Genomic DNA, 20,711 nt, shown 5'->3' on the forward strand with positions numbered 1-20,711 from the left:
GATTTTTAAAATTGTTTTCCAATATTTTGGTTTATAAATTTTATTTTGTTAGAATAAGCAACCATTTTAAATGCTTTAATTGTTTTATAAGCTGTTTTAGAGGATTTCTTCCAATAAGTCTGTTTAAGGTCAGCCCAGTGTAATGAAATATAGTATTTTAGAAGGGAAATTTAAAATTATGAATATTTGACTGAGATTGATTAATGCTTGATGGATGGAGTATAGTCATTTGCCAATTTCATATATTTGTCAGATTGTCAAAGTAAGCTTATACTGTTTTTTATCTCAGAGTCTTTTCATATAAGGCAATACCAAAAAGGTGAAATATGTCAGTTGTCATATTGCATGCTTTACGAGAAGGATTATAGGTAGGGTAAATCTGGGGTAATCTTGCAGAAATCAAACATTATTTGTAATCCTGTACTGATTTCTTATTGGCAGATTAGTTTAAAACTATTTCATTTGCCTATATATATAAGCCTCGTGCTTGCGTGTAGCCACACAACAGGGGTTGGCGGTGCTTTGTATAGACGCATACACCTAGAAACTATTTTTTCCACAGACACCAGTCAGTGAAACCCTCCCAGGTTCCCTGCTGCTCTGCGGGCAATGCAGCTGTGCACTTCTGCACTGCAGGCAACTTAGCTGAGCACTGAGCAGTGTCACCCCACTTTTCATCCCTGATCTTAAGTTCCCTTGTTAATTCCAGAGCAATAGCTGATCTAATTTGACCTCTCACAAGTTAGTACTTAAGAATTACCTGCTAATAGGGACAGTCCAGTTTCCCAACATTTCATCAGCCAGCCTGACTGACATGGGTATCATGAGGCAATGTAGCAATTGCCTCATGTATACTGACAGCCACTTGCTCCTAAAGCATAAAAATACAGTATGAGAGAGATGTAACTATGCCATGAAACTAGAATCAGTATTCTCAAGTAACAGTAAACAAGACATCAAACATGTCAGCAGTCGCACAAGGTAAGGTCAAGTCATATAAACCCACTTACGCGGAGGTACTCACTAATTGCCTAACAAAAGACCAGAGACATCCCAAGTGCAAACAACCTACACATACTGGTACATGAACAGAATCCATCAGTAGACATAACACACATATCAGTGTCTCAAAAATGATGCCCCAAAGGCAAAACACCTCAAAGCCTAATGTCCTAGTCATAGGCGACTTAACAGTCCCACTCACTAGGTGGGACCAAGAAGGTCACAGTCAGTTGCTTGTCAGATGCCAGGATCTGTCAGAATCATGCATGTACTGAATTCAGTCTGCAGCAATTACCATTTGACTCTGTCATAGTACCTGTTAAGTTGAATGACTTGAGACATACCTGTCATGACTATGTGAAGAGAGACATAACAGAACTTTCGGATTATGTATCACAGGCAGGTATGTCCCTAGCCCTAAGCAGCATTGTACTTTCACCTAAGATTATGCCACAATACAGACAAAAAATTATTAATTCAATAATTGGTTTAGCTTCTGGTGTCACTCCAGATGGATCCAGTATCTGTCAGCCTGGGAAGACATGGTCAATATACCATGCTGCTTCACCAGAGATGGCCTTCACCTCAAGGCTTTCAGGTATTGGCAAAGATGTTTGCCTTCCCCACAGTGCCTTTTTAAGACCATGGCAAAACAACAAAACATCCAATGTAAAGAAATCCACTAGAGACAAACTCAGGGTTATGCTGCTTAATGCTAGGAGCCTGAACAGTAAACATCACTCCTGGAAGCACTCCTCACCTTGGAAGATGCTGACTTCTGTGCAGTCAGTGAGACTTGGTTCAAGGCCACAGAGAGCATCCTTGGCCGTACAAGGCTACAATGCCTTTCACACATTCAGATCTCAAAACAAGTGTGAAAGAATCAAAGGTGGAGGTGTAGCCATCTTCATTAAATCCAAATACACCTCAAGACTGGTGAAACCGTGCTTCTCTGTTGAGCTTCTCCAGGTCCAAAGAATTATAGGCAAAATACCCTACCACATCATTTTTAGCCACAGGTCCCCCACTGTGAACCAGAAGAAGCACACTGCTTACCTGGACTTGCTAGAGTCGCTCAGTATACAGCTAAACACGTTGGTCATGAAAGATTTCAACTATGCTTCTATCGACTGGGCGACTTCCATAAGCACAAAAACGATTGGTCAGAGGTTCCCGGATTTTAATTCAAGTATCCTGGAATAGTTGGTCTGCACCCCCACAAGAGGCTGAAATGTCTTTGACCTAGTGCTCACCAACATGGGGGTGGTCACTGCACTACCCCCTGTGTGTTGCCCCCCTGGTAAAGTCAGATCATAAATGTCTCGTTTTTAAAGTAAAAATCAGATCTGACACCCCCAAAGGGCAAAAAAACTGAAACATTTCTCCAAAGCAAACTATAGCCTACTAAGCAATGGTATAAAAAGTTTCAAAGCTCCTACTAACACAGGCAACAATGACTCCTATGCAGGAGAGTACACAAATGCCCTTTATAGCCAATTAAACAAATGTATTGACTCTGCTGTACCTGACAGGACTATAAAACCAGGTCCTCCTGAAGAAAGCCGCCCTGTAGACTGTAAGTATAAATAAGTTGAATAACAAAAGAAAGAAACTGATATCTAAGAATAAGAGGGAACTTGCTCAACAGAGGAAGAATACCCTCCACAGTTTGAACTAGCAAATTAGATATCTTGTAAAGTCATCTGAGGCTAGTTACAAGACTAAATTAACATCCCTGGCTAAAGACAACCATAGGGCATTTTTTAGCTACGTCCGAAACCTACAGCTTTATGTTGAATTTATAGTAGATGGTACCACTTGCATTGAACCTGAGGAAATTGCCATCCTGCTAGCTGACAGATTTGGCAATAACTTCACTACCCTGTCTTCACCAGCCATACACCAAAGCATTCCTGATACCAGTTGTCTACCGAGCATCTCCAAAGAACAGATCATACAAGTGGTCTCAAAGGCCAAAACCTCAGCCTCTATGGGACCAGATAACATTCTGGATTGCTTACTAAACAGTGTAAAACGAGACCTAGTAGAACCACTTGGCGCACTGTCTAACCATAGCCTGAGCACTGGCTTTGTTCTGGCAGAGTGGAGAAAAGCAACAGTAATCCCCTTGCACAAAGGGGGAGTCTTTCAAACAAACCAAACAGATAAATATCAACCCATAAGCCTAACCATCCTTATCTGCAACACCATGGAAAGTATCATCATGGACCTTTATCCACAAGGACAGAGACTACCTTCAGACTCTTGACCAATCCCAATTTAGTTTCATCAAGGGTAGATCTTGCTTATTAATCCTGGTGGACTACTTTGAGAATGTTCTTAGAGAATGTCTCCAAAGCCTTGGATGAGGGCAAAGCAATACATATACCATCAATGTTGATTTAGTCAAGGCTTTTGATGCAACACTTCACTCCGGGATCATTGAGAAACTCTCCCAGATGGGGACTAACCCATACATCATTAGATGGGTAGCCAACTGGCTCACCAACAGATCGCACATCGCCAAAGTTGGGCAGTCCACGTCCACTAGTAGACCAGTTACCAATAGGGTACCATAAGGATCTTTGCTGTGCTCTCTACTGTTTGGAATCTATTTCTCTGATGTCCAGTTCCAAAGTAGATGGCCTGTGGCTTACCAGGTTTTCAGATTACTGCAAACTGGGAGCAATCATAGTGTCCATCGATGTAAACATATTGCAGAAGGGGCTGACGCATACAAGTGCCTCATTATTCCTTTTGGCAAAGAAGTAGCCCCTGCTAATTGATATAGACAGAAACCCTCTAAGCTCAAACCCATTCGCGCAACATTTAGGAACACAGGTTGATGGCAATCTTAACTTCAATCACCCTGTGTCCCTGTAATAAGGAAAGCTTTCTACATTCAGCATCTCATAAATAAGGGCATTGCATCCAAGAATTAAGGAGGGTTATAACTCTGCTGTACTTGACCCTTATCAGACCACTAATTGAATACATTGCTTCATTTTGTATATGTCGCACCAGACTCCTGCAGCAACTAGAGACCACACAGGTTTCTAACCAAGAGAATCCAGGCCCTCCAAAACATGACTTAACATGAAAAGGCTGAAAGCCCTGTCACTACTATATCATATAGTCTGCTGAAAGACTACCTGTGCCTGGCCTACAGAGCAGTCTCTGAGTCTGCTGTAATGGAAATGCTGCACATCTACAAATCATATGGGACAAGAGTCACTTGTTCCAGGGATCTCAACCTAGCCTGTGGCATTAACAAAACATGCTATATTCTCCCAGAGATTGCAACTCCTCTGGAATAAGCTCCCATTTCATGTGAAGCAGAGCACCTCAATGTCCGTATTTAAGCACAACCTTCACAGTTGGATGGGTTACTGTAAATTCACCCCAGGGATGGCTACTGTGTCCCTCATGGACGGGGTAGTCTGTTGATCGTAGAATCGTGCTTCTAACAATGACCATCTAACTATGGTCAGTTAGGATACATGTTTTTTTTTTTTTTTTACACAGCTAGGCTTAATGGCCCTAGGGCCATTAGCCGCGTAACCACCTATGAATCTTTGAATCTATAAGAGTTTTTAAGGAGTATAAAATTATAATTGTTTTGACAGTGTCATTGTGTGATAGTTTTTGAAGTTAGACCAAATTTTAGAAATTTGATAAGTATGTATTTGTAAGTTTTGGAAATATAATTTCTTTCTTTAAAAGCTGTTATGAAATTTTCTAGGAAATATATTTGGAGATGTATCCTATTAGTCACTTATTTGGATAAGAAAACATCCCAAATCTGGCAAAGAAGCGTGTAACCTTTAAGATGATTGAGGTTTTTCCTGATTTCTTCCAAAGTCTGAGAGGTGGTAGTCCAGTAATCACATCTAAATGATATTATCAAAGACTCAAAATGTCGAATGCTCAAGAGAAAAATTCCGAACTTCGAACTCCGTATTGTGGGGGGCTGTGCCCACCCCCCGCTAAATATATATTCCAACTCTGAGATCACACTACAGTGAGGCAAGGGCAAATATCCCAATCTTCATTGTACTGTGATGTCAAAAACGGAACTTCGAGTTTTCGCTACTTTCGCTATTTTCACAGTCGACACTTTGAATTTGCGATAATGTAATATAGATCCCAGTAATCAATCCTCACCACTGACACTGGTGAGAGACTCGTTAAAAACAGAAATTAATTTACACAGTATAATGCAGCTCTGTGCATCAAACACAGTTTTCCCCTAACAACACACAGGGAGCACACTCCACTGGGACTGGACTCCATCTCTCTAGATCCCAAACAAGACTGTTTCAGACACTATGACCCAGTTCCAAGTAGCTAACCCACATCTGGGTATCTGATTTCGTCACACACACACACACACACACACACACACACACACACACACACACACACACACACACACACTTCTGGGAAAGGCTGGTACAGATTTACTGGCTGTACCCCCTTCTGCCCAGACTGTAAGGTGACGTCACTGCCAACAGTCCACCACTGTCAGGCTCTTAAAAGGTTATCCAGTTATACTGAGTAAAATCAATACTAACATGAATGGTAGAATGTAACCAAAGCAGCCAGACTTTTCGGAGTGGGCAAGGCATCACTGAAATAATCACAGGTACTTGAAAGTATTCTGTAAATAGCAGCCACATTGAAAGGTATAAAAATATTTAATAAAATAGAAAACCTGAGGATACTAAATATCAAAGTACAATAAATAAGAGTTTCAATCACAGGAGAAATAAAAATAACACAGTTGGACAGATTCAAACAGATGCAGAAAAACACTACTAATCTCACTGTATTTCCTGACTAGCTAAAGAATAACTGTTCCTAGCTAACTTAGTTAATACAGCAAGGCAAGCTAGGATGATGAAATGCTTACTTCCACGGGGTAAAGTGATGAGCTTCCAACTAACTGAACTGTGATAACTGTCTTAGATTGTTATATCAGGTTTCAAAGAAAACAAAAAAAAAAAAAAAAGCTGTTGTGCGAGTTCCATCCTGTCGGTGCTGCTTGAAGAATGTCATCACATTTGACCACATGACACTAGTACAGTACACACTCAGAGCTTTTCTAAGATCTGTTGGAGTATTTGAAAATTATAAAACAATTTTAAGAAACTTTGACTCTTCTCGTCTAGAATTTTGTCTGAACATAAACGATTATAATACAGTTGATACATTTTTAACATAAGCATCTGTACAAGTCAGTGTGATAGTTTTGTGTTATTTGACTATCTACAGAACTCCATATAACTGTACTGGTGTATGCTACACTTGCACTGCCCCATTTCCCTGGCACAGATGGCAACACCTCACATTGTCACATCCCACCCCCCCACCCCTGAAGACTTAAACTAGTTTATCAAGTGCCCCTGGAAAAACATTGCTTGAGAGAAATGGGTCTGTCTGGGAATACATTAACCAAAACCCTGTCTTGAGAGTCCATCTGTATTGGCATTGCTGACCCCACTACAGTGCTGTATTGTCATGTCATATGCCTGCAACCCTAGGCTCCACCTTAATAACTTGTTATTTTGTTGGCTGATTTTATGTAGCTCTGTTAAGAGATTATGGTCTGTAACTACAGTGAATTCCCTTCCATACAGATAAGCCTGAAGTTTCTGCAGTGGCCATACTATGGCTAGACATTCTTTTTTCTACAGCTGCATAAATTTCCTCCCTATGTTGGAGTCTACAGTTGAAATATACAACTGGGTGCTCTTTTTCCTCTGAGAAAATTTGGCTGAGTACAGCCCCCATCTCATGGTTTGAAGCATCCACTTGCACAGCCAATTATTTGCTATAATCTGGACTATCTAACACAGGGGGTCCTCCCAAAGCCTGTTTAAGCTTGTGGAATGCCTGATCGCAGGCTAGGCTCCACACTACCTTATCTGGCCTGTTTTACCTTGTCAAGTCTGTGAGGGGAGTAGCAATTGTACTATAATTGGGAACAAACGTTCTATAGTACGTGCTGTCCCCAAGAATTTCCTCACCTGCTTTTTGGTAACAGGGGCAGGACACACCTGAATAGCTTCCACTTTAGCAGGTTCTGGCCTAATCTTGCCACTCCCCACTCTGTCCCAGGTAGAAGACCTCTGCCATAGCTGCCTGACACTTACTGGGCTTGAAGGTCAACCCTGCCCTGTTGTCTATCCAGGACCTCCCTGACCTGCTGAAGGTGCTCTTGCCAGGAATGGCTGTAGATGGCAGTATCATCCATGTAAGCAAGGGCATAATCTCCTGCTCCTGCTAGGATACGATCTACCAGCCTCTGGAAGGTTGCTGGGGCATTCTATACCCCAAAGGGCATCTCATGAACTTGTATAATCCGAAAGGAGTCACAAAGGCTGACCTTTCTCTAGCAATGGGAGTCAAGTGCACCTGCCAGTAGCCCTTGGTCAGATCAATAGTGGTCAGATACTTAGCCCCACCCAATTGCTCTAAGGCTGCGTGTCCTTGGCATGGGGTTGGCATCTGACTGACTGTGTAGATGTCTGTAGTCCAGGCAGAATCTGATGGTACTATCTATCTTTGGTGCCAGCACCACTGGGGAGGCCCAGGGACTGCTGGACTCCTTGATTGCCCCCAGCTCCACCATTTCCTGTATCTCATCCCTCAAAGTCTGTCTGACTCACTCAGACACCCTATAAGGGGCCTGCTTGATAGGCCTTTTGCCCTGTATCCACATGGTGCTGCACCAGGTGGGTGCACCCAGGTTTCCCAGTGAACATGGCCCCAAACTCCTGCAACACTGCTCAGATTTCTCGAACATGGGTAGAGGATAGCCACTGGGATATTGCTTACCCCTTTGCGAGCCTCACCGAGGTCAGTCATTAGATCCCCTTTTGACTCCACCTGCCTTCCGCTGCAAATATTTAACACTAGGGCCTCCCTCTCATGACAAGGCTTCATCAAGATAACATGGAAAAAATTGTGGCCTCGCTTCCTGCCTATCAAGTTTACCATACAGTTAACTTCACTGACCTTCCACACCACTTCAGCGGGTCTCTCCCAAGTTGCCTGCAGCTTATTGTGTCTGACAGGAATGAGCACCATAACTTGCTGTCCCACAGCATACTCTCGAGCTCGAGCATTCCTGTCATACCAGACCTTTTTTTCTGTTGTTGGGCTCCTGCCACTTTCTCCTGGGCCAAACCCATGAACTCCCCAAGCCTTGTCCTGAGGTTTAGGACATATGCCGGACATTTGCCCCCACAGACTCATTGTGGGAGTCACACTCACCCTCCCACACATCACTAATCAAATCTAAAGCCCCCCTCACCCTATGCCCTCTAAACTGATTGCAAATGCCTGTAGCATGGTCTTTAGTGTAGAGTTTAACCTCTCCACAAGACCAATAGTCTGAGGATGGTAGGGGTGGACTTCAGGTGCTTCACCCCACAACACTTCCACAGACCCGCCAGTAGGTCTGAAGTAAAACTGGCACCCCTGTCAGTTAGTATTTTTCTCTGGAAACCTACCCTGTTGAAAATATGTAACAAAGCATTTGCCACCTTCTCAGCCTGTGGACGACAGAGCCACCGACTCAGGGTATCTAGTAGCATAATCTACTACCACTAGGATATACTTCTTCCCTGTGGAACTTGGGGTACTCAGAGGCCCCACACTATCCATAGCTAACCTCTAAAACAGCTCCTCAATCTCGGGCAAAGGCATCAACTGAGCTTTGACCTCGTCTCCTGCCTTGCCTACCTTTTGGCATTGCTCACAGTTCCTGCAGTACCCTGTTACATCCTTTGCAATCCCAGGTCAATAGAAGTTCTGCATAATACATTTATTGGTATGCTTTGTGCCCATATGATCTGCAAAAGGAATGTCATGGGTTATGGCTAGAGGTGTCCGATGATAGGCTTTGGGCACCACCAACTGCTGTATTACGTCACCCTCTAGCCCACCCTCAGGGGTCGACTCTCTATATAGTGACCCTCTGTTCCATTATACAGACTCCCTGTTCCTTGAGCATCAGGTGTCTGCTTAGCTACCTCCCTCAAGCATCTTAAAGTACTGTCTGAAAGCTGAGCCTGTCTCAACTCTACTTTTGTGACCCCTCCCAGCTCCCTGTCCACAGCAAGCATAGAATCTTCTGACAACGGTGCCTCACTGTCACCCTGGGTACTGCCACTCTCACCTCTGTCTGTCCAGTCACCCTGTCCATGAGAACATCAGTACCTACCAGCAGGTGTAGCTCACTTTAAGGCTCTCTGCTGCAAGGTAGCACCCTCCCTGAAATAGCCACATTACCAGCCCCAGGTTCAGGTGTGGGGTCTGTCTTGGTCTTCCCCAGGCTACCAGACCTACATGCCTGTCTCCGAGCCTGACTGCATATGACTGTGTGTAACTGCATGCACACAAGGCACTGCATTATCAGAATTATTCCCTGTTAAGACATCTGTAGGGATATCCTCAAACAGGGCTATCTGCTTGCTTCCTTTTTCCACCCTCCCAGTCAAGGTGAACCCTTGCCAAAGGTATTTAGAATGAGATCCCTCCTAAACCTCTGATTGGAGTGGACTGTCCAAGCAGGTACTGCTCCTCTTTAACCATTTCAGGCTGTCAGAGGGTCTCTCTTAGCAGTGTCCTGTCTTCCATCCATTAAGATAGGATATAGACTGCGGTGATTGTTTACTACCTCTGTTGTCTCCAGACAACTTACTACCAGCACCCTGTTATTCCCACTTGCTAGCTGCCTCACCTTTTGTTCCCCATCTTGCTTTAATGGACATTTGTATGCTACATGGCCCCACTGATTACAATTAAAACATCTAATCCCTGATCTTGGCCGTGTACCTGAACTAGTGCCTTCCCCTGATCCTGGCCGTGTACCTGAACTAGTGCCTTCCCCTGTTACTGGTAGACTCTGAGGTTGTTTAGGCTGCCCATCATATGTTCCCTTATATCCATATGCAGAACTGGGTATCCCCTTCTTGTGCAGTGATGCCCCGTTTGCTAAGTAGGGATCCTCTTTTCTCCCCAGCTTATCTATAGTTACACCCTTGGTCTGCCAACCAGATTCTCATGTCCTCAGGCAAAGTATTAAGGGATTATTCTCTCACCAAAAAGTCTGCCACTATTTCAAAAAGTGGTGACCTGACACCCACTCATCCACCTATGGAAATAAGTGCTTAACTTAGCAATGTAATCACATACAGTTTTACCTAACCTGCGTCTATGTTCACAAAACTTTTTTCTGTAAGCATCCAGTGTTAACTGTTTATTGCTTATGGGGTCCAGTTATTCCCCTCCCCATTACCTCCAAGACCCTGACGAAGGGTCAGCATTTCTCTGTCATGTTGATGCTGCTTCTGCTTTTCTTCAGCTGTCAAATACCATAGTCTCTCTGATCTCCAAATGCCAATCTCTCATTTTCTTTGATCTCCAAACGTTTGGCTTCCAGTTCATGCTGATGCTGCTTCTCCTTCTCTTCAGCCTCCAAACAAAGCAAGTCTGTCTTCAGTCTGCAAACGTTGCAGTTCATGCTAATGCCGCTTCTCCTTTTCTTCAGCCTCCAGTTCAAGTCTCTCTAACTCCAGACAGATTTTTAAGTCCTCTGATGAAAGGGTGAACTGTCCTGTTTTTGAAGACTGCACATCCTCAGGACCAGACTGGTTGTTATCCTGGCTGCTGGTCTGTACTGCAGCTGTGATTAAATCTGAAATAATTTCCTCTTTAGTCCAGTTAGCATGCACCAGTCCTTTTTCTTTGCACACCTTGGCCAACTGGTTCTTTGGCAGATATACCCCAGGGATTACCTCAGTGTCACTGCTCGACAGAGGCACAGCAAAATAATGGGTATAGTTCCCCATACTAAAGGGGTGGCGTAAGCCACAAAACGATGGGCTAGGCTTGTAAATGCCCTCGGGCAGATAGCCTAGTATGAACCTATGAACCTATTACCATAATCTCTGCTGACTAACAAATATAATCAAAACTGTTGTGAAAATGAAACTCTATTTACCTTGTGGCTATTGAAAGTACATGCACTTTCATTGACAACTGCCTACAGGCTACTGAAGTTCAATTAATATTCCACCACTCTGACAATATGTGACAGCCTGCATTTACCCCAGTAGTCAAGGAGCCTCAATCCTCACCACTGACACCAGTGAGAGATGGTCACTAAAAACAGGAATGAATTTGCACAGGATTTTCAAATGCAGCTATTTGCATCAAACACAGTTTCTCCCAAGAGCAAAAGGAGCATGCTCCACTGGAACTGGCCTCTGTCTCTCCAGATCCCAACCAAGACTCACTGTGGAGCACTGTGTCCCAGATGTTCTTTGTGTTTCACTGTTGCAGTCATTACATTTGGGTAATCCTGCTGGCAGGTTGCCCTCAGTCGGCCTGAATTCCAAAGTCTTGGGTCCTGCATCGGCCGCTGTTGGCCCTTCCCTGACGTCAGGGGTATAAAAGAAACAGCCAACGCCATTTTCTCCAGTCTTTCTTGCCGTGTGATGCCCGAAGCAGAAGCAGTTCGCAAGTGCCGGTCGGCCGACTCCTGAGATTTCCGTGTTCGAATTTCAGATCCGAAGTCTTCATTAAAGCTAAGTACCCCATTGGGGAAACTTTTTTCTTGCTCCAGACCGATGTCAGAAAAAGTTAATAATTGTATTTCTTGTGGAAAGCACATACCTCATAAGGACTTTCTTTCTTCCTTGCCTAGGCCCTGACCATAACGTTTCAGGTTGTCGGTTTTGTGCTAGATTCAACCAACGCACTATTAAGCGTCGGTATGATTTTGCATTAAACTATTTTGGACGCAGGTTTAATTATCCAGAAATGTCGTCGGATGGCCATCCGACTACTGGAGTTCACAAAAATCGCAAATAAAAAGATAGACAACCGAGGTCCAAAGCCGACGATGAAGCTTCTCCTAAGCCAGTCGCCAGTTCTCAGTGAGGCGTTTTTGCAGCCCCTTACGCCCGCTACTTTAGAGTCGCAGGCCTCTACCGACTCCCATGTGGAGTCGGCTATGCCGCTGGAAACTCAAGATATTGGAGCCTCAGACACTGTTCCTTCAGATGGGTCCAGAGCCGCTAAGCAAGCACCGGCTTCTGAGGGTGTTTTCAGACCTAAATATCTATACATTAAACTGACTTCAAAGGCAAAGACTAAAGCACCTTCAAAGACAAAGAAACAAACTCAAGAGCCATGTGGACAGGCCTTCCTACCCAAAAAAACAGATGCTCAAAATGGCCGAAGACTTGATTACCTTGATCAGGGGTTCCCATCCCCCTCCTGATAAGAGGCCTAGGCAAGAGACAGACTATGAATCTTCAGATCAGGTTTCTATTTCTTCTGATTCCTCTTCTGATCAGGAATATTCTCTTCCCCCTATGAGGATTCTGATGCTGGAGAATCTATTCCTTCAGCTTCTCCTACTGAAGACTATTCTTTTGGGGGAACCTTGCATACCATGAGGGAGCACTTCCACTGGGAGAGCCAAGATTTTTTAGAATCTAAAAAGAGGCTCAGGGACTTCCTTTTACTACCTCAACACAGGCCTCTAGCCATTCCACCTGTGTTAAACATTGTAGATGATGTATTTTCAGAGTCTAGTCTGACCCCTGACTCCTTACTTCCAGCTCCTGTTAAGCCTGACAGATATTACAGGGTTCCTGACTCTCATAAATTCCTTTTCAAAAACCCTGCTGCAGACCCAGAAACTATTTCACAGGGTCCCAAAGGGGTTAAGGTTTCTGCTGCGAAAAACCCTACCCCCTCTGACAGAGATTCTAGGGACTGGATAGATGGGGAAAAAAGGTTTACACATCTACTACCTTGGCCATAAGGGCCTTAAACTGTCAGTTTCATATGCTCAAATATCAGCAACATGTCATGGCATTGCTTAAACAGAAAATGTTAAACTCTGAATGTGCAGAAAACAAGGAAATGCAGGATTTATTGCATGCAGCTGAACAAGTTGGAAAGCATACTTTGCAATGTGGCTTTGATTCTCTGGAGGCCTCATGCAGGGCCGCAGTTATGGGTTCTGTAATTAGGAGGCATGCTTAGTTAAAGGAACAAAATCTGCCTGATCATGTCAAAGTTAAATTATTAGATGCACCTTTATAGCATGATACTTTGTTTGGTGTTAAGGCAGAAGAGGTGTTAAAGAAAATGGAGGACAAAGCTACATCTATGCAAACTGTCAAAGATTTTTTACAAGTACAGCCACCAAGGTTTAGTAGACACTGGCCTATAAAGAATTGGTCCTTTCCTGTGTCGGACAGACCTCAAAGGGGCAGATCCAGACGCCCTAGAGGCAGATCCCAGGCGCAAGGTTCATACAGGTCAAAGCAATGGGGTGCTTCTACCTCCAAAAGTGGAGAAGACAAATCACAACCTTGCAGGAAACAGTCCCAATGACTTCCCCTGCCTGTGCCAAGCACTTATCTCCTGGCAGCACCCTTAGGGGGAAAATAGCACTTTTTTCTCAAAATTGGCACATTATAACCCAGGACAAGTTGGTTCTAAACAGTGTCACAAGGCTACAAGTTCCACTTCCATACCCTGCCAAAGGCAAATGGTTGGCCAGATCTGCCAAAAAATCAATGGGCAGAGGCACAAAAAAAAGTCTCATCCCTCATGGACATGGGGGCCATTCAACAAGTACCAGAGCAAGAGCAGGGACAAGGATTTTACTCGACTGTTATTGGTACCCAGAAAGGACAAAGCCTGGAGACCAGTACTGGATCTATCTATCCTAAACACATTCCTGGATATACCAAAATTCAAAATGTTGACCTTGCAGCAGCTTCTGCCCATGCTGGGCACGAAGGCTTGGCTTGTGACTTTAGACCTAAAAGAGGCATTGCTGCATGTCCCAATCAGGCATTCATGCAGAAGATACCTCAGATTCAAGGCTGGCTCAATGCATTACCAATTCTCTGCACTGCCCTTTGGCTTATCTACTGCTCCCAGGGTCTTTGCAAAGTGCCTGGCACCAGTAATTGCATTCTGCAGACAAAGAGGAATACAGATATATCCTTACTTGGACGACTGTTTAATTCAAGCAGAGAACAAGGACATTCTTCTACAGCATCTGGCGTTTGTGAAAAGACTTCTAACATGCCTAGGGTACACAGTCAACGAAAAGAAATTAAAAGTAGTACCCTCTCAAGAGATAATATTTCTGGGTGCAAGCTTAAATACAACTGCCCAGATGGCTTATCTCACGCCAGACAAACAAAGGCAACTGACTACCTATTTCAAAATAATGGCAACAAAGGCCCAGTTATCTGCAAGAAAAATTCTGCAGGCTTTGGGCTTCATGGCATCCTGCATCCTTCTAATTCCATATGCAAGACTGCATATGAGGAAACTTCAGTGGTATCTAAAAAGTGTTTGGACTCAACATTGCCACAGCCTGGAAACAATGATTACTTTCATTCCCTGCCTGCAACAGGAGTTTCGATGGTGGGCAAAGGCTTGTCACCAGAACAAGGGACAGCCATTCACATTACCCCCAGCCAGGCAAAACCTAACAGATACATCAGATTATGCCTGGGGGGGGGGGGGGGGATGGCAGGAAGATGCATTCAGGGCACATGGTCCGCAAACCAAATGCATCTACATATCAATCAAAAAGAAATGCTAGCTGTTCAAAATGCCCCGACAGCCTTCAAGGACCTACTTCATTTGGGCCAACTACTGATAAAGACAGGCAACACCACGGTCATGTGGTATATAAACAAGCAGGGGAGCTCACATTCCTACCCCCTTTGCAGACTAGCCATGGCTTTGTGGGACACAGCATTGACTTGCCAAGTACATCTGCAGGCACAATTCCTGCCAGGAAAGGAAAATACTCTGACAGACGAACTAAGCAGAAACCTCATGGATCCCCACGAGTGGCAGCTGGATCCACGAGTCTTCCGCATGATGATAAGGAAATAGGGATGCCGGGACATGGATCTATTTGCCTCCCCTCACAACTTCCAACTAAAAAGATTCTGCACAAGGACTTATCACAGACAAGCATGGAAGGTGGACCCCCTATATTTCAGCTGGAAAAAACTATCAGTATATGCCTTTCCTCCACTGCCTCTCCTCCCCAAGGTACTCCTAAAGGTCAGACAGAAGAAGCCAAAGATGATACTGATTGCCCCAGACTGGCCCCGCCAGTACTGGTACCCAATCTTAAGGAACTTATCTCAATGCCCAGCTTGGACCTTACCTCAAATACCTCATCTACTGTCCCAGCAAAACAATCAGATCCTGCACAGCCAACTCAGGACTTTAAACCTGGCAGCATGGCGGATAATGTAGTCATACAAAACACACCTCTCAGTAAAGCTGTGATGGATGTCATTTTGGAAGCCAGAAGGCCTAGTACTAGAAAATCTTATGCTGGAAAATGGAAGAGATTCTGTGCTTGGAAGCAGGCACAAGGAACTGATACAGCTGTACCAAATATCCCTCAGATTTTGCAATACTTAACTGAGATGCTGGACAAAGGCCTATCTTTTTCATAAATTAAAATTCATGCCTCTGCTATTTCAGTTCATTACAATACAGAGCCACCAATCTTTTCTCATCCTTTATTAAAACAGTACCTCAGAGGAGCCAAAAATGTAAGGCCTCCAAGGAGATCTCCAACACCTGCATGGGACCTCAACTATGTCTTGGAAAAACTCACCCTGCCTCCTTTTGAGCCAACTGCTATTACTGATATAAAGTTTCTGTCTTGGAAAACAGCTCTGCTCCCAGCAATAACTTCTGCAAGACGAGTTTCAGAGCTACAGGCACTCATGGCTGTGGAACCTTTTATCATGTTTTATCCAGACAGGGTTTCAATGAGGACAAACCCAACATTTATGCCTAAGGCGGTGTCCAGTGTGGCTCTTAACCTAACTATTCATCTGTCAACTTTTTATCCAAATCCACAGAACAAGGGGGAGAGAATTCTGCATTCTTTGGACGTACACAGACAGCTTAGATTCTACTTGGACAGAACCAAAGTTTTCAGGAAGACCGAGCAATTACTAGTGGCATATGCTGCAGGATCACAAGAAAAGGCTGTCTCAAAGCAGACTGTTTCAAAGTGGATAGGCTACTGCACTCGTTTCTATTTTCCCCATGGCAAGCCAGTGCCTAAGTGCATTAGGCCACATTCAACCAGAGCCTCTTCAGCAGCCTTTCTCAGGGGAGTACCAACCAAAGACATTTTAGAGGCTGATACTTGGAGTTCAGTGCACACCTTTACAAAGCACTATCATCTGCCACTCTACTCTCAATCCAGAGCAGGCTTTGCCACTGCAGTTCTGCAGGGCCTCATAGCCGCTCCTAATGCTGTTTAGCTCCAGCCTCCCAACCATAGCTTTAGAACTCTACCCAAATGTAATGACTGCATCAGTGAAACACGAAGAACATAGTACAGTTGTGTACACTTACCATAAATGTAGATGTTGGAGTGTATTCACTGTTGCAGTCAAGGTTACCCACCCACCATCCCCCTTTTTTCTGCTGGAACTTATCTTTCCTTCTCTGATTTATACAACCTATGTGGTGTATTTGCTTGTAGATGAAGGTAAAGTTTATATTGGTGCATGTATTTTTATAAAATTTTGGCTACCCTTTTAGGGGGCACCTGACATCTGGGGCAAGAAAAACTGAAGAAAATGGTGTCGGCCGCTTCTTTTATACCCCTGACGACGACGTCAGGGAAGGGCCGACAGCGGCCGACGCAGGACCCAAGACTTTGGAATTCAGGCTGACTGAGGGCAACCTGCCAGCAGGATTACCCAAATGTAATGACTGCAACAGTGAATACACTCGGACATCTACATTTATGGTAAGTGTACACAACTGTACTTTCCATGTAGCTGACACCCACACCTGGTTATTTGATTTTCACACACACACACACACACACACACACACACACACACACACACACACACACACACACACACACACACACACACTTCTGGGAAAGGCTGGTACAGATTTACTATCTGTTCCCCTACTGCCCAGACTATAAGGTAACTTCACTGCCACCAGTCAACCACTGTCAGGTTCTTACAAGGGTATCCAGTTGTATTCAGTAAAACCAATACTTACTTAAATGGTAGAGTGTTAACCAAAGCAGCCAAGGCATTAGCATCACTAAAATAAGCACAGGTACTCAAGAAATTAAAAGTATTCTCTAAAAGACCAGCCACAATGAAAGGTATAAAATATTTAATAGTAAATAAAATAGAAGACATGAAAATACTAAGTATCGAAGTACAATAAACATCAAGAGTTTCAATCGCAGGAGAAATACAAATAACAAAGTTGGACAGATTCAAACAGATGCAGAAAAACACTGCTGAACTATTCTCAGTGTCTTTGCTGACTGTCTAAAATAAATAACTGTTCCCTAGCTAACTTAATACAGCAAGAAAGATAGGATGTTGAGATGCTTACTTCCACGAGGCAAGGTGATGAGCTTCCAACTAACTGAATTCAACTGTGCTAACTAACTGTGATAACTGTCTTAGATTTTTATGTCTGGTTCCAAAGAAAACAAAACAAGCTGTTGTGAGTTCCATCCTGTCAGTGCTGGTTATAGAATGACATCACATTTGATCACCTGACACTAGTACAGTACACACTCGCTTTTCTAAGATCTGTTGCAGTATTAAATTATAGAACAATTTCAAAAACGTCTACTCTTCTCTTCCAGAATTTTTTACGTAAACATACTGATTTAATCAGTTACAACACTGTTCTTACATTTTTAACATGAGCATATGTGCAAGTCAGTGTGATTAGTCAAATATCCAACTATGCTGGCATATGTTACACACGCACTGCCCTATTCTCCCTGGCACAGATGGCAACAACTCACATTGTCACAGCTGGTATTAAGTCAGTGATTGTTTTGTTTTTAATAGGAGAAAGTTGGACAAATGTGAGGTTTTATTTTTAAAATTTTAGGTTAGATTTTTTTATTAATTAGTTGAAATAATTTAAATTTATCCAACATGTTGATAGATTTCATTAATTTTTAAAATATTGCAGTTTATTATAAAAATATTCGCTTTGTTATTTTAAGCACTATTTGAAAAAGAACAAGATAGTTAGTTTTGCAGTATTGTATTGTATTTGTACTATTTTTTAACCAAAAGTGACACCAATCATTATTTATACAGTTGAAATATACAGTTCTTATTTATTGACTTAATAAATAACCCAAGAGAAAATCTGAAAGAGCAAGCCCTCCACTCAGTTTAGGAAGGGTTAATTTGTGTTAAAGTCTTACACTTTTAGGGTACTACTTAAATTTACACATTTGGGAAGTAAAAGAAGTATTTCAGAATGACTTGAAATGATGAAGAGAAAAAGATAATCATGGAGAAAATGTTTATAACTGGCATTTTCAACAGAAGTGAAAATTTCATATTCCATTTTTATAAATCATTCTGAACATTTGAGCATATTTTTTGAATATTTGATTTGAAATTTTGAGATTGTAATGCACCCCCTAAATATTTAAATGAGGAATTAATCTGAATGCTAATTAATAATCCATGGAAAACACATTTTGAAAATAACCCGGCATTTAAAATTTTGGGAATCTTAAATATGTTAACAGCCATACCTCTCAAACATACCGAATTCCTCGGCATTTACTGGTTTTGAGAAACAAATAATGGCATGCCATAAATTCCCGAGTGGCCCCCTTTATTCTCGAATTTCCTGGCTTTTTTAATTTGATTATTTTTTCCGGTGACATCAGAGGCGTGCACAATGACATCAGCTTCATTGTTGTTTATGGGTAGCAAGTAACGTCCGTGTGTGGACTACAGCAGCAGAGTTTTCAGATAAGGAAAACTCAGCACTTTAGTTGCTAGTTGCATTTGTAGCTGTTCGGTCTGTTCTGTGGTCTAGATGTTTTATTCTTGTGTGCTGCTGCTTGGTTCTTGCAATTCTTTTATTGATGAGGGACCATTCTGGTCATTTTGAATTACTGTTGCACTTGGATTATTCATATAGTTATGTGTAAGTGTGATCATTTTATTCTTATGTGCTGCTGCTTGCAGTTCTTTTAATGATGATATATAGAACAGGAGCGGGACTGTTCCGTTTGCACGTGCAATTGCATTTGAATCACTGTCCCATCACACTTGGATTAGTCTGTGATCAACCTTTTATTAATCAAGGATAAGGCTAGGAGGCTTACTGTGGGTTGGGATATAAAGATGGAGTACCTGGGTTGTTCATAATGTCTAAGGGGGAAGAGAAAGGTATCATTGGTCAACTAATTAAAAAAAATACTAAGATATTTCTGATACTGTACTTTATACACTGTGATCACATCACTCATATAGCTAGTGATAATATAACATTTGTGTACCATTAAGTCATTGTAAATGTATTGTATTTTCCCCCATTTCCTGGTGACCATCAGTTCTTTCACACACTAAATGACTGGCCCATTTGTTCCTCATAGGTAATAGCTGGCCTCAGGACAGTCAGGCATTGTATTTAACGCTGTTAAATTGCTAACCCCCTACTTCTGGTAGATGACATATGGGTGCATCACTGCAGGGAGCTTCCACGCCTTCCTCTTGTACCCGCAATATGACTTGGTAAAAAATATGCATGATCATGGTACGCGTTAGTATCATCATGCCTCTATCCTCTTAAGTACTTTTGGCACCTTGCAATCTAAACGAACATCTTATTAAAGGATAAACACACCCATCCTCCCACTGTCAACTCTGCCTCCAGCGAACCCTTTTAGTACTAAATGAACCTGAATCACATTCAGGCTTCATTCTTTGCAATGGAGCGAACTTAACCCACATAATTAAATATGAATCTTCTTTAAAGTAAAAGATGTCAGGGACAGCAGTACATGAAGAGATATTCATTTAAGGGGAAAAATACTGCTAAATAGAAAGCAAGTCACTGAGTCTGAGGTCAGTCTTTAGTAAAGATGTGATGAGTAATTCATTCTGCAACTTAACATACAGATAAAACACTTACCACTATCCTTGAAGGTTTGTTAACTGTACAGGATAAAAACAACTGTAAGTCTGTACGTTTATTACAGCATCACCTCTCAACTGATCCAGATTCGACTCAAATTTAGCTCCATCCCTCTTACAACTGGTAACTTTTGAAAAAAAAATGAATGCATAGTATGACACTAATTCAAGTTAAAAACTATTTTATTTTACTTAAGAAAATGTATATCATTTCAAATTCTGATAGTCTGTCAATGTCTGAAACTAATGGTACTACTATTTTACAAGTGTCCCCGATTCGTTAAGAGCTATACACGGCATTGTCTGATTACATCCTAAAATGCTAGATAACGTATAAGCTAAAAGCTAGCAAATATTTTTCTGCTAAATGCAAGAACTAAGCACACCAGGAAATAAAAACACCACTTTAGCAGAGAAAGCAATAACCATAAAACACATAACGCAGGGCATGTGTAATATACATATACAGTCATACTTGATTGGGAAGAAGATATACAGATGTTTATATCACTGTATGTCTGTCTTCTGTAGAAAGCAGAAGGAAGACAAAGGTAGCCTTGCAATGATAACAGCTGTAGTTAGTCTCTGAGACTTATCTTACTCTTTTTTTTTTTTTCTCATTTGTAAAACAAGCCCTTACTGCCTTCTAACACCTAAGCAATCCGGCAATAC

General features: G+C 42.5%; 1 protein-coding gene across 1 annotated transcript in view; it reads left to right on the plus strand.

The window, feature by feature from the left end:
• The window catches only part of CENPM (centromere protein M), a 562,514-nt gene that overhangs the window by 246,854 nt on the left and 294,949 nt on the right, over positions 1–20,711 (plus strand). The window lies entirely within an intron of this gene.

This window comes from Protopterus annectens, chromosome 1.part1 (assembly GCF_019279795.1).
Source record: "Protopterus annectens isolate FY-2018-M chromosome 1.part1, PAN1.0, whole genome shotgun sequence".
Lineage (NCBI taxonomy): Eukaryota > Metazoa > Chordata > Ceratodontiformes > Protopteridae > Protopterus > Protopterus annectens.